This window comes from Macaca nemestrina, chromosome 15 (assembly GCF_043159975.1).
Source record: "Macaca nemestrina isolate mMacNem1 chromosome 15, mMacNem.hap1, whole genome shotgun sequence".
Classification (NCBI taxonomy): domain Eukaryota; kingdom Metazoa; phylum Chordata; class Mammalia; order Primates; family Cercopithecidae; genus Macaca; species Macaca nemestrina.
Window position 1 is genome coordinate 57,650,717 of NC_092139.1, and position 10,402 is coordinate 57,661,118.

Below are 10,402 nucleotides of genomic sequence, written 5' to 3' on the forward strand. Positions count from 1 at the left end.
TGTTTCCCTAGGTCTCCTCTCTTAGCTATGGCAAATACTGAGTTGTGATTTGTTTTTATATCTATTTCTCCTTCACTGAACTAAACTCTTTGTGGATCAAGGCTGTGTGTGTCACTGTAGATTCCATCCATTGGCACAGGCCTGGCATAGCATAGCATCTGCTCGGTACAACGTTTGTTGCCAAATCTATTTCTTTGTCAGTTCTTCCCTCCTGCAGGGCTGGGTGCTGCTCCAGACCTGTGCATCACTGGAGCTCCAGTCTGTGCATCACCGTAACTGATTGGAGAGGCAGGGAATGGATGTGCACGATGTACCTGCAGGGACAGGTGACTTAGCTCAGCTGTAAGAAAAGATGCCTGCTGAAATATTGATGACTTCTTACTGTACATTCTTGCTCTGGAGAACATTTTATCAGTATCTGTGAAATGCCTGCATAGCAGGGAGGATGACTTGATTAATAAGTCACATGAAGCCTAAACAATGAACGTCAGCAGGGCCTTTCTTCAGGTTTAAATAAGATAAAGCACTTTGAGCCTTCTGGGCAAGAACATGCTCTTCAGCAGGTAGGACAGGTGATGACAGGCACTGAGGTAAAGTCTTCAGACAGGTTTTCAGAGAAATGAATATCTCTTTCCAGAGTTAAGTAACTCCTGCATGATGGCGCTTCATCTCAGTCAAAGGGGTTCAGTACATATTTTGTATTTTTTCTCACAGAGCGTGAGGTCAGGGAATATTCCAGCTCTTGGTGCCCCCTGGCATCCACATAAAGCAGGACGGACAGCAAGGCTCTCATATGCCTGGCCTGCTGTGTGCTCTGCCCCAGGGCTGCTTCCCTGCTTACCTTGCTGTTTCATCTGACGGGGTCAAAGGACACGAGTGTCCTGTGGCTAGCTTCTTCCGCACTGACTTTGAGGTCTTGGTTGCATGGCACAGAAAGCCCTGGCCAGAATCCACGCACTGTGGATCCCCACTGCTGCTGTCCTTTCCCCAGCCTTGGCTACACTGAAATGTCCAGGCACGGCATGACCCAAAGCTCCTGCTGAGGCAAAGACCTCTCCTTAGCTTCATTTCTAAATTGAATACGCATACAAATAGGCATTTCCATACTCAGTCAGGCTGGTAATTTGGTATAAGTTAACAATAAGAAAATACAGATTCAAAAGCCATATGTAATCTATTAATGCTACTTTTAGAAATCTATCCTATGTCTACCCTAAGGAAACAGAGATATGAAACATATTTACATATTAGGATGGTTAGAGTAATGTTTACAATAGTAAAAATTCACATCAACAATAAAAAAGTTAAATCATGGTATATCCATAATACAAAACTTACTCATCTGTTAAAGCTATAATTTTGGAAAGTTGACTGTCATGAAAAATTGTTCAGGATAAAATAAGTAAATTAACAAGATAATAATATCTCAATTTTATACAATGAGCTCTATAGCAAAAAGACACGGACATGCATATACATGTATTATGCATATGCATGTCAGTGTCTTTGGTCAGTATGATTATGGTGCTCTCTATTTTATTCTTTAAGCTTTTCTGTGTTTTCTGGAATTTCTACAATGAGCACATACTATTCACAAACAGAATATACCAAAATGCAATAAATAAATACGTTGAATAGAAACCAAAGATTTCTTCATCAACCTGTTCTGCTTTTGTGTTCGTCTACCACCAAATGTGTGCATTTGCACACACAAACCTCTCATTTGCACACACCACAAGATGAGACTCACAATGTGGACAGTCATATAGGAGCATGAGTGTCTCTGGGTTATGGGTTTCTGGCCCACAGTGATAAGGCTGGGGAGAAGCCCCTGGACTACCCTCACATTCTGCATCCAGGGAGGAGCAGGGTTTCTCAGCGGGCAACACTGCCTCATGTGTTTGCATGAGTGAGTGATGTATCCTTCCTGCCCACCTATCTGGGACTCCCAACCTGGCCTTCTCAGGCCCTGGCTGCAAGGGACTGGATAAATATACAAGAGGTGCCCAGAGATTCAAAAGTTGCTAACTTGTGGCCCATCCAATTATAGAAAGCACTCTGCTGTTTGGCACCTATTAAACAGAGTTTCTATTAATGAAGTCTTCTGCTTAGCAACCAAGCAAGGATAATTGATGTTTAAATGATAACCCTGAGGACTGTGAAACTCTAAAGTGCCTTCTGAGTTATCAAAGAAAAATTAATATTCCTATAATGTTTCTGCAACTTATTTTTATAGAACAGCACAAAGAGGAGAGAATTAAGATAAATGGAAAGAATTCTTAGCAAACAAAGATTATGTTAATTATTAGATTCGAGGTTAAGAGTTGGAGAATTGGACTTTGAAAGAATCTCATGTAATTTTATGTAAGGGAAAGTGACACCCATGGTTTGCACAGATAGAAAATATGGCCAAGGTTCAAGCCCCTGGCCTCGCACCCCTTCTTTGACAGTGATCCTTGAGTCTTCTCTGATTCATCCTGCTTAGCAAATATTCGAGGTAGGCAAATTTGCCGTTGGCAAAGGTTGGGTCCTCTTTCTTGTTTATCATTATTTCTCCCCTTTCAGTGGTTGCCCCACTGAGATGGAAATGTCAGTGATTACCCCCCTTTACTATGAGAGTATCAGGGCACAGAGAGTGGGCTGGAGGCACAGGCTCGGAGCCACGAGGCTCAGCTCTCCAGCTGTGAAACTTTGGATGAGTTACATGGCTTCTCTGGGTCTCACAGGGTTATCAGAAAGACCAAATAGCTTAATATTTATAAAGTGGTTAAAACAGTGCTTGTCATAATATTCTATATTAGTGTTTGTTCAATAAATGTATCATATCTCTAAGTATTTACTTTCAAAATAGGAGGTGTGTGAGAAATAACTTTACATCAGTCACGGACTCACATGTGGTGTGTATCCTGGCTTCAGTGGGGAGAGCATTGGCCAGGCACCTTGTTGGCGACATCCCAGCCACCCCACACAAGTGACTTCTGTGTCCAGAGGTGACCACAATTTAATAGTGGGTTTTGCTGGAAAAAAAGAAAAACTAATAAAAAGGACCATGACTGAGAGAAAGTAGCTTAGTAATAGAACTTTATTTTTCTGCCTGAAAACCTTTTAAGGAAAGCTAGCCCATCAATACAAGCAATATGTGAGTGGATGAGCTGGAGGAACTGCCCTCCTTTTATTTGTGAAAATTCAAACACATGAAAATTTGAGTCATTCATAAAGAAAATCCCCCAAGCAAGTGAATGCAGCACTTTGGTGGGGGCGGGGACTTTGGTGGATGATTGCCTTGTTTGGGGAATTTTCTTTGTCTTAGTGGTCGAACTAGACGTAGTTCATAGAACTATGAACTCATAAGCCATAGAACACATAAGCCACTGAGATTCCGAGAGATACAGCCATCACACATTCATCTGGCAACTCTATTCATCTGTGAGACACACTGGGTAATGAAAGACTTGGTATATTATTTGTAAAGAGTCTGAACAATGTCATCAAGAACAATGTGGTTTGGGGTTAAAACTGCCCAGAGCTCTCACTCATGGCCTTTATTCTATGCCGATAATTACTCCTCCCGATGACCACAGGTGCCTTTGAGACATCTGGTAAGATTAAGGCTCCTAGAAGATGCAGGTGTCCGCAGCGTTCCATGTGCAGAGCCTGGAGTCAGGGCCGCATTCTACCCGCCACACGTTCCCAGCAGACATAACCGGCCTGCACCATATCGTTCTGTCCGCCCTCTTGCCTTTGAGAGGCTGTCCATTCTTCTCCCTGCAGTCAGGAGGATCCATTCGAGAGGCAAATCTGATCTTGCCCCCATTCCTTCTCTTCTCACCTTGGCCATCTCTGGCCAGCTGCTTTCCCTATCCAGTGCAAGGTTTTTGTCCCCTCCCCACTGCCTGGTTTGTACCTTTTCTTCCTCCTTTTTCAGATCTCAGCTCCAGCAGCGGTCTTCAGGAGCCTGACCTGTCTTTTTACTTTCAAAATAGGAGTTGTGCGAGAAATAACACCTGGCATATGCTTCCTTCCCACTCTGGCTGCAGTCATCATTTCACACGGATTCAGGTGGAAACTGGTGCATAGCTCTCTGCCACTGGGCCCGCAGACCCAGGAGAGCAAGATTGTACCTTTTTCTTTGGTCTTTCTCTCATCAAAGCATCCAGCACTCTATTAATGGGGGTTAAACAAATGAGCACATTTGTTTGAACTTGGCTCTTTGGATGCACCTTGACCAGCCTGGAAGGATAACACACAGCAAACACCCCTGCTGGGTGGCAGCTATGATGCTGGTGCTGGTGCTGGTGCATTGGGTGCCTTCCCCTTCCTCTCCCCTTCTGTCTTGAGTCCTACTATTCTTTGTGCCTTTAAAGCTCCAGCTGAAAGCTTCCAGCTTCTGATTAGGAGCCCAGGTTCATTTGGGAGCCTTATTCACATCCCAGTTTTGTCACTTCCTGGCTGTGTGATCTTGGGCAAATTGTTCGCCTTCTCTGTGCCTCAATTTCCACCTCTGTAAAGAGGAGATAATAAAATTTCCTACTTCATGGAGCTCTTTGGAGAATTATGTACTAATGAGTTAATATATGTAAAACACTTAGAAATACTCGGCACAGAGTTAGCACAGGACAACTGATCAGAGAAGCACTTCCCAGTTTTTATTTAGCTTTTATTTTATCAGACATATCCCATATCTTTCTTCCTCATAGGATTCTCCTCAAAGAAATCTTGACTGCACATGAGATTTGATTTTGGGCCCACTTAATAAATGTATGTTTTCTTATTTGTTAAAAGTGGAGGTTTGAGTGGAAGTGATCCATGGTTCTCTGCAACCCTGAGATTCTAGAATCTCACATCTTCCTCCACTGGAGATGCTCTCATTACTGAGTACCTTGATTTTACACAGATGTTCAATACAAACGGGAAACAGAGGTGGTGGCCCAGCCCGCCTTGCTACACAGTCCATAGAGAGAGGAGACCCTGAAGTGCTGAGTAATTGAGAATAGGGCCTTAAGGAATCTGGAAAGGAGGAGATTTTTGGGGGTTATCCCTGTGAACTGTGTGTGAGGGCACAGGTGTGAAGACAGGTCTAGGCTCACCTCGGTCAGAAGGCGGCTCTGCACACAGGTGCTCTCTCCACCAGATACTGGTGAGCATCTGTGAGGACCTCTTTGAACTTCCTTCTGAGTGGAGTAGCTGCCCCCTTCCCCTCCTTGTCTAATATTGGATGTTGTCTCTTCAAGGCCCCTTTTCTCAAATATCCAAAGGGGAAGTTTGGATCCTGAAAGGATAGCTGGGTTCACTATCCTATTTCAGGCCCACTGTTTTGTGATTTTATTTTGTTAAGGAACAAACAAAAGTGGTCCTTGCGGTTTCTTCTTCCAAATCACTGAGATACAGTAGACAGAAAAGGATGCTAATCATGTTTATATTAGATTTGAAGTATGCATTTATTACTGCTATTATTTATTTAGAGACAGGGTGTTGTTCTGTCAACCCAGACTGGAGTACGATGACACGATCACAGCTCACTGCAGCCTCAAACTCCTGGGCTCAAGTGATCCTCCTACCTCAGCTCCCCAAGTAGCTGGGACTACAGGGAAACACCACCTTGCCCAGCTATTCTTTTTTTTTTTTTTTTTTTTTTGTAAACAGGTCTCCCTAAGTCACCTGGGCTGGTCTCGAACTCCTAGCCTCAACTGATCCTCCCACCTCGGCCTCCCAAAGCACTGGGATCTCATCTTCCTCATCAGAGAAAAGTTAATGATGCTGTCGGTGTGGGGGTCTGCCTGGCACAGCCAGTCTCTTCCCTACGGCAAATGAAGCACACCTGCCTTCCCTCACTGATGTGCAGTGCTCTCATTCCTCTCCCGGCCATGAGTGGATGATGACAAACAGATCCTGAGATTCAGCAAGAGGGCCTCCTCTATCCACGTGCTCAGAAAGTTGGTGAGAGGTGTGATTCTCCTACGCCGAAACACAGTTTTCACGGAGACGTGTGTCCACTGATTGTCCTTCAGGAGGTCAAGATAAGGAGTAAATGAGAATGTCTTTGAAAATATTTTCATTACCCAATACTTTAAAATGAAGAAAAATCCTTTTGTCTAGGGAAGTTCATGTTTAGAATAAAGTAATATTTCCCAAAGTTTCCAACTGATAAGAAATGCCTTTGGGAGTTTGTGAAAGATGTGGATTTTCAGGTCTCTTCTCTGGAGATTCCATTGTTCTATGCAAAACTCAGAAATCTGACTTTTTATAAGCATCCCAGATCATTCGTACATGCAGAAAAGTCTAGAAAAATATCAAAGTGGGTCAAACTACCAAGAGAGGAGCAAATGCTTTAAAAAAAGTTAGTAAACTTCATATTTTAGAGAAGTTTCTAGAGGATGAAGTACAGAGAATTCCCACAGACCCCTGCCCTGTGTCCCACAGCTCCCCATGATCCGTCTCCACACCAGCATGCGTGTGCGTGTGCGTGTTACAATTGATGCACTAAATCATCGCCCACAGTCCACAGCTTACACTACGGCTCGTTTTCAGTGTACATTCTACGGATGTCGGCAAACGTGTAATGACACATAGCCATCATTACAGCATCACCAGAGTCGTTTCACTGCCCTCCAAATCCCCAGTGCTCCACCCGTTCTTCCTTCCCTCCCGGCACGCCTTGGCAACCACTTGCCTTTGTGCTGTGGCCATAGTTTTGCCTTTGCAAGAATAGCATATAATTGTACTGATGCAGTATGTAGCCTTTTCTGCTGGGCTTCTTTTAATTACTAATATGCATTTAAGTCTCCTTCATGTCTTTTCAAGGCTGGATGACTCATTTGTTTTTTGAGTTTTACTGAATAATATTTCATTGTCTGGAAGTACCCCAGTTTGTTTTATCCATTCACCCGCTAAGGAATATTTTAGTAACTTCCAAATTTTGCAAACGTAAGTAAAGCTTCTATAAACATCTGTGTGCAGGTTTCGTGTGGACGTAAGTTTCTAACTCACTTGAATAAACACCAAGATTGCTGGATCATAGGGCGAGAGTGTGTCTAACTTTGTCAGACACTGCCAGGGAGTCCTCCTAGGTGGCTGAGCTAACTGCGTTCCCACCGGCAATGAATGTGAGACCCTGTTGCTCCATGTCTTCACCAGCATTTGGAGTTGTCAGTGTTTTGGATTTATTTTGGCCACTCTAATAGTGTGTAGTGGTACCTGATTTTTGTTTTAATTTGCATTTTTGTAACAACAAACGATGCTGAGCATCTTTTCATATGTTTACTTCCTATGTGCTCATCTTCTTTGGTGAACTGTATGTTCAGATCTTTTGCTCCTTTTTTTTTAAAATTGGGCTGTTCATCTTATTGTTGAGTTGTGAGAATTCTTGGTACATTTTGATTAACAGTCCTTTAGCAGATTTAGCTAGTTTTCTCATTCTCTTAAAATGATCTTTTCCAGAGCAGAAGTTAATTTTAATGCCATCCAGCTTATCAACTTTTCTTTTATAAATTGTGCCTTTATGTTATATCTAAAAAGTCATTGCCGTAATCAGGGTATCTAGATTTTCTACTATGTTATCTTCTAGGGGTTTTAAAATTTTGTGTTTTACATTTAGGGCTGTGATGCATCTTGAGTTAATTTTTGCGAAGGGCGTAAGGCCTGTGTGTTGACTCACTTTTTGCATGTTTATGCCCAGTCATTCAAACACCATTTGTTGAGATACTTTTCTCCATCACATTGCCTTTGCCCCTTTGTCAAAGTCTGTTGACTATATTTATGTGGGTCTATTTCTGGGCTGTGTATTCTATTTCATTGATCTATTTGTCTATTCATACACTATCTTGATTACCAAATGATCAATTAGCAAGTGATTAATTAGCAAAATTATACGCAGCAACAAGGGCAGAACACCCATTAATAACTTAGAGTGATTTTTCAATTATTTACGGTTTGGAGGTATGGCATATGTATTATACATGTTTAATGTGGCCACAGTGGTTGGAAGCTAAGATAAATTAATATAAATTACAGAAAGGATAACAACTACCTGGCCCTTTAGCCCCCCTCCTTCACCCGTTTCACCGCTAATCATTGGGTTGGAATAAGGAAATTCGCCATGACAATACATGGTAGCGTCTGTGCCATATCTGAATCGGGGTCTGTTGCTTACTCTGTCTCTTCAAACTGTGTTTTTGGTCTTGTAATAGACTTTTCAGTTTATTGTTGAAAGCCAGACATAATTTAGTGGATAATAGAGACTGAGGCAAGTAGGCCTTCAGTGTAAAATTTTATATTTACTTAGCTACGGGTTAGACTGTGTTTACAGTTACTATAGCTCTAAGGGTTTGAGGATAAAATTTCTTGGGTGCTCTTGTTTCTGTCGCCTCTGTCATCTTGGGTTTCCCTAGATACTTCTTAAATAAGGTCTGAGTCACATGGGTCTTTCAGTTGTATTTCCCCGTTATCATACAGGAGCCCTGTTAATGTCGTGGCATGGTGTGGTGTGGTTTGGAGAATCATCTGACACTCTATGATTAGGCCTGTCTTTTGGTGACCCTGTGCATCTAGCTGTGACCTTCACAAGTGCTTCTCAGTCCTTCCCTCCTTAGATGAGACAGGAAGGATAGAGTGGTCCAGAATTTAAATATTTCCCTCCTCCCAGGTCACTTGGGCTTTGATAAAATCCCAGTAGGTAAAACTGTTTCTCTTGGGGGCAGGCTTGTCAAGAACAGAAGGCTCTGGGCATATTTCAAAGTGGTTCCTTTTCCACTCTCCCTGCTGCAAGCACGAGGCAATTTTTCTCCCATTGCCACTGTGAAAACCTGGTAGAGCTCCTGCAGGCAATACTTGCTAAAGTGTGGGGGGCTCCTAAGACGGGGCACCTCATAGTGTTTAACTCTCAGGTTTGTCTGCGTGGACCAGATTTATCAATTACAGTTCAAATTTTCCCACCTCAGTACCAGTTCTTGTAAAGTTTTCTGCTCCTGGGCTTCTACTCTGTTAAGTTGTGATTCTCCGTATCTACTTTTCAATTTGATGGTTGTGGGGCAGCAGTTTTCCCTGTGACCTCAGTCGTCTGAGGGATCTGAGAAGAGCTGTTAACTTTCAGTTTGTTCAGTGTTTTTCTTGCATGGATGGGAGTGATGGCTTCCAGGCTTCTTATATGCTGGACCAGACTGTGACTGTTTCTCAGAATTCCCTTGTAATGACCCTGGTAATTGTAACGTGTACTGGTCAGGTATATTGTAGGTTTCTCATCTAATGCAATTTGGCTGATTTTTACATGCTTAGATAGGGATCATGGGTTTTGAAGAGGAAGGCCTCAGAATTGTCCTTCCCATCATATCACACTCTCAACATGATTTGTGACTGTTGATATTGAACCTGATTACCTGGCTGAGGTCAGGTTAGTCAGGTTTCTCTACTTTAAAGCTATTCTTTTTCTCCTTTCTATGTTGTTCTCCTTGAAAGGAAATCACCATACACAGCTCACAGTTAAGGAGTAGAGGTTTATGCTCCCTCCCTTTAGGGTAGATTAACTACATAATTTATTTGGAATTCTTCTGCATGGGAGATTTGCCTCCTCATACCCAAATAATAATTTATTCAATCATCTATTTATATACATATGAATTTATATATTTATTTTATACCTTGAGTAATAACCCAAGACTACTTAATTTTGGTGTGGAAGTTGTCCCAGCCTTAACACTGGGATCTCCTTTGCTTGGTGTTTGTGTCCATTTGAGATATCCCATCATTGCGTGTGGTTTTATTGTAACTGTTTTGTCTAGTTTTTGAGAACACACTTACTTTCTGGTATTACAAAATATTTTAGGCCCACTTCGAATATTTTCTGCCCCAGTTTTAGAATCAGCCATTTCTCCAAGGACCCATGCTTCCTTTTGTTGGATAATGGCATACAAAACCAAGATCTGCGTACCAGGTATGCTCATTGCTAGCAAAGTATTATTTTCAGGCTCTCCCAGCTGAGAGAGTAAGGCGATAGATGTGTGTACACTAATCCAAGAATATATTTTCATATGTAACCATCTGTATCTATATTAAGTTAAACATGGATACTTATGTCAATCTAGCCTTCTGTTGCCACTGGGTTTTAATAATTGTTAAGTATTATAAAAGAAATATAAATTTTGAATGCAAAAAATATGTCTTCTTATTTATTGTGATTTACATTTATGGTAAAATGCATCCACATTTTGAGCATTTTGAACACAATTTTATTTAACATGTTTTTTCATACCATCTGCCATATATACATTTAATATGTTCATCACCTAAATAACGTTATTGCTAGAATATGAATTACATGACGATATTAAAAACAACCAATTCATGATTTTGCTGAAATGAACACAAGAACCATAAATTTTATAGACTATATAATAATGTATGAATCACA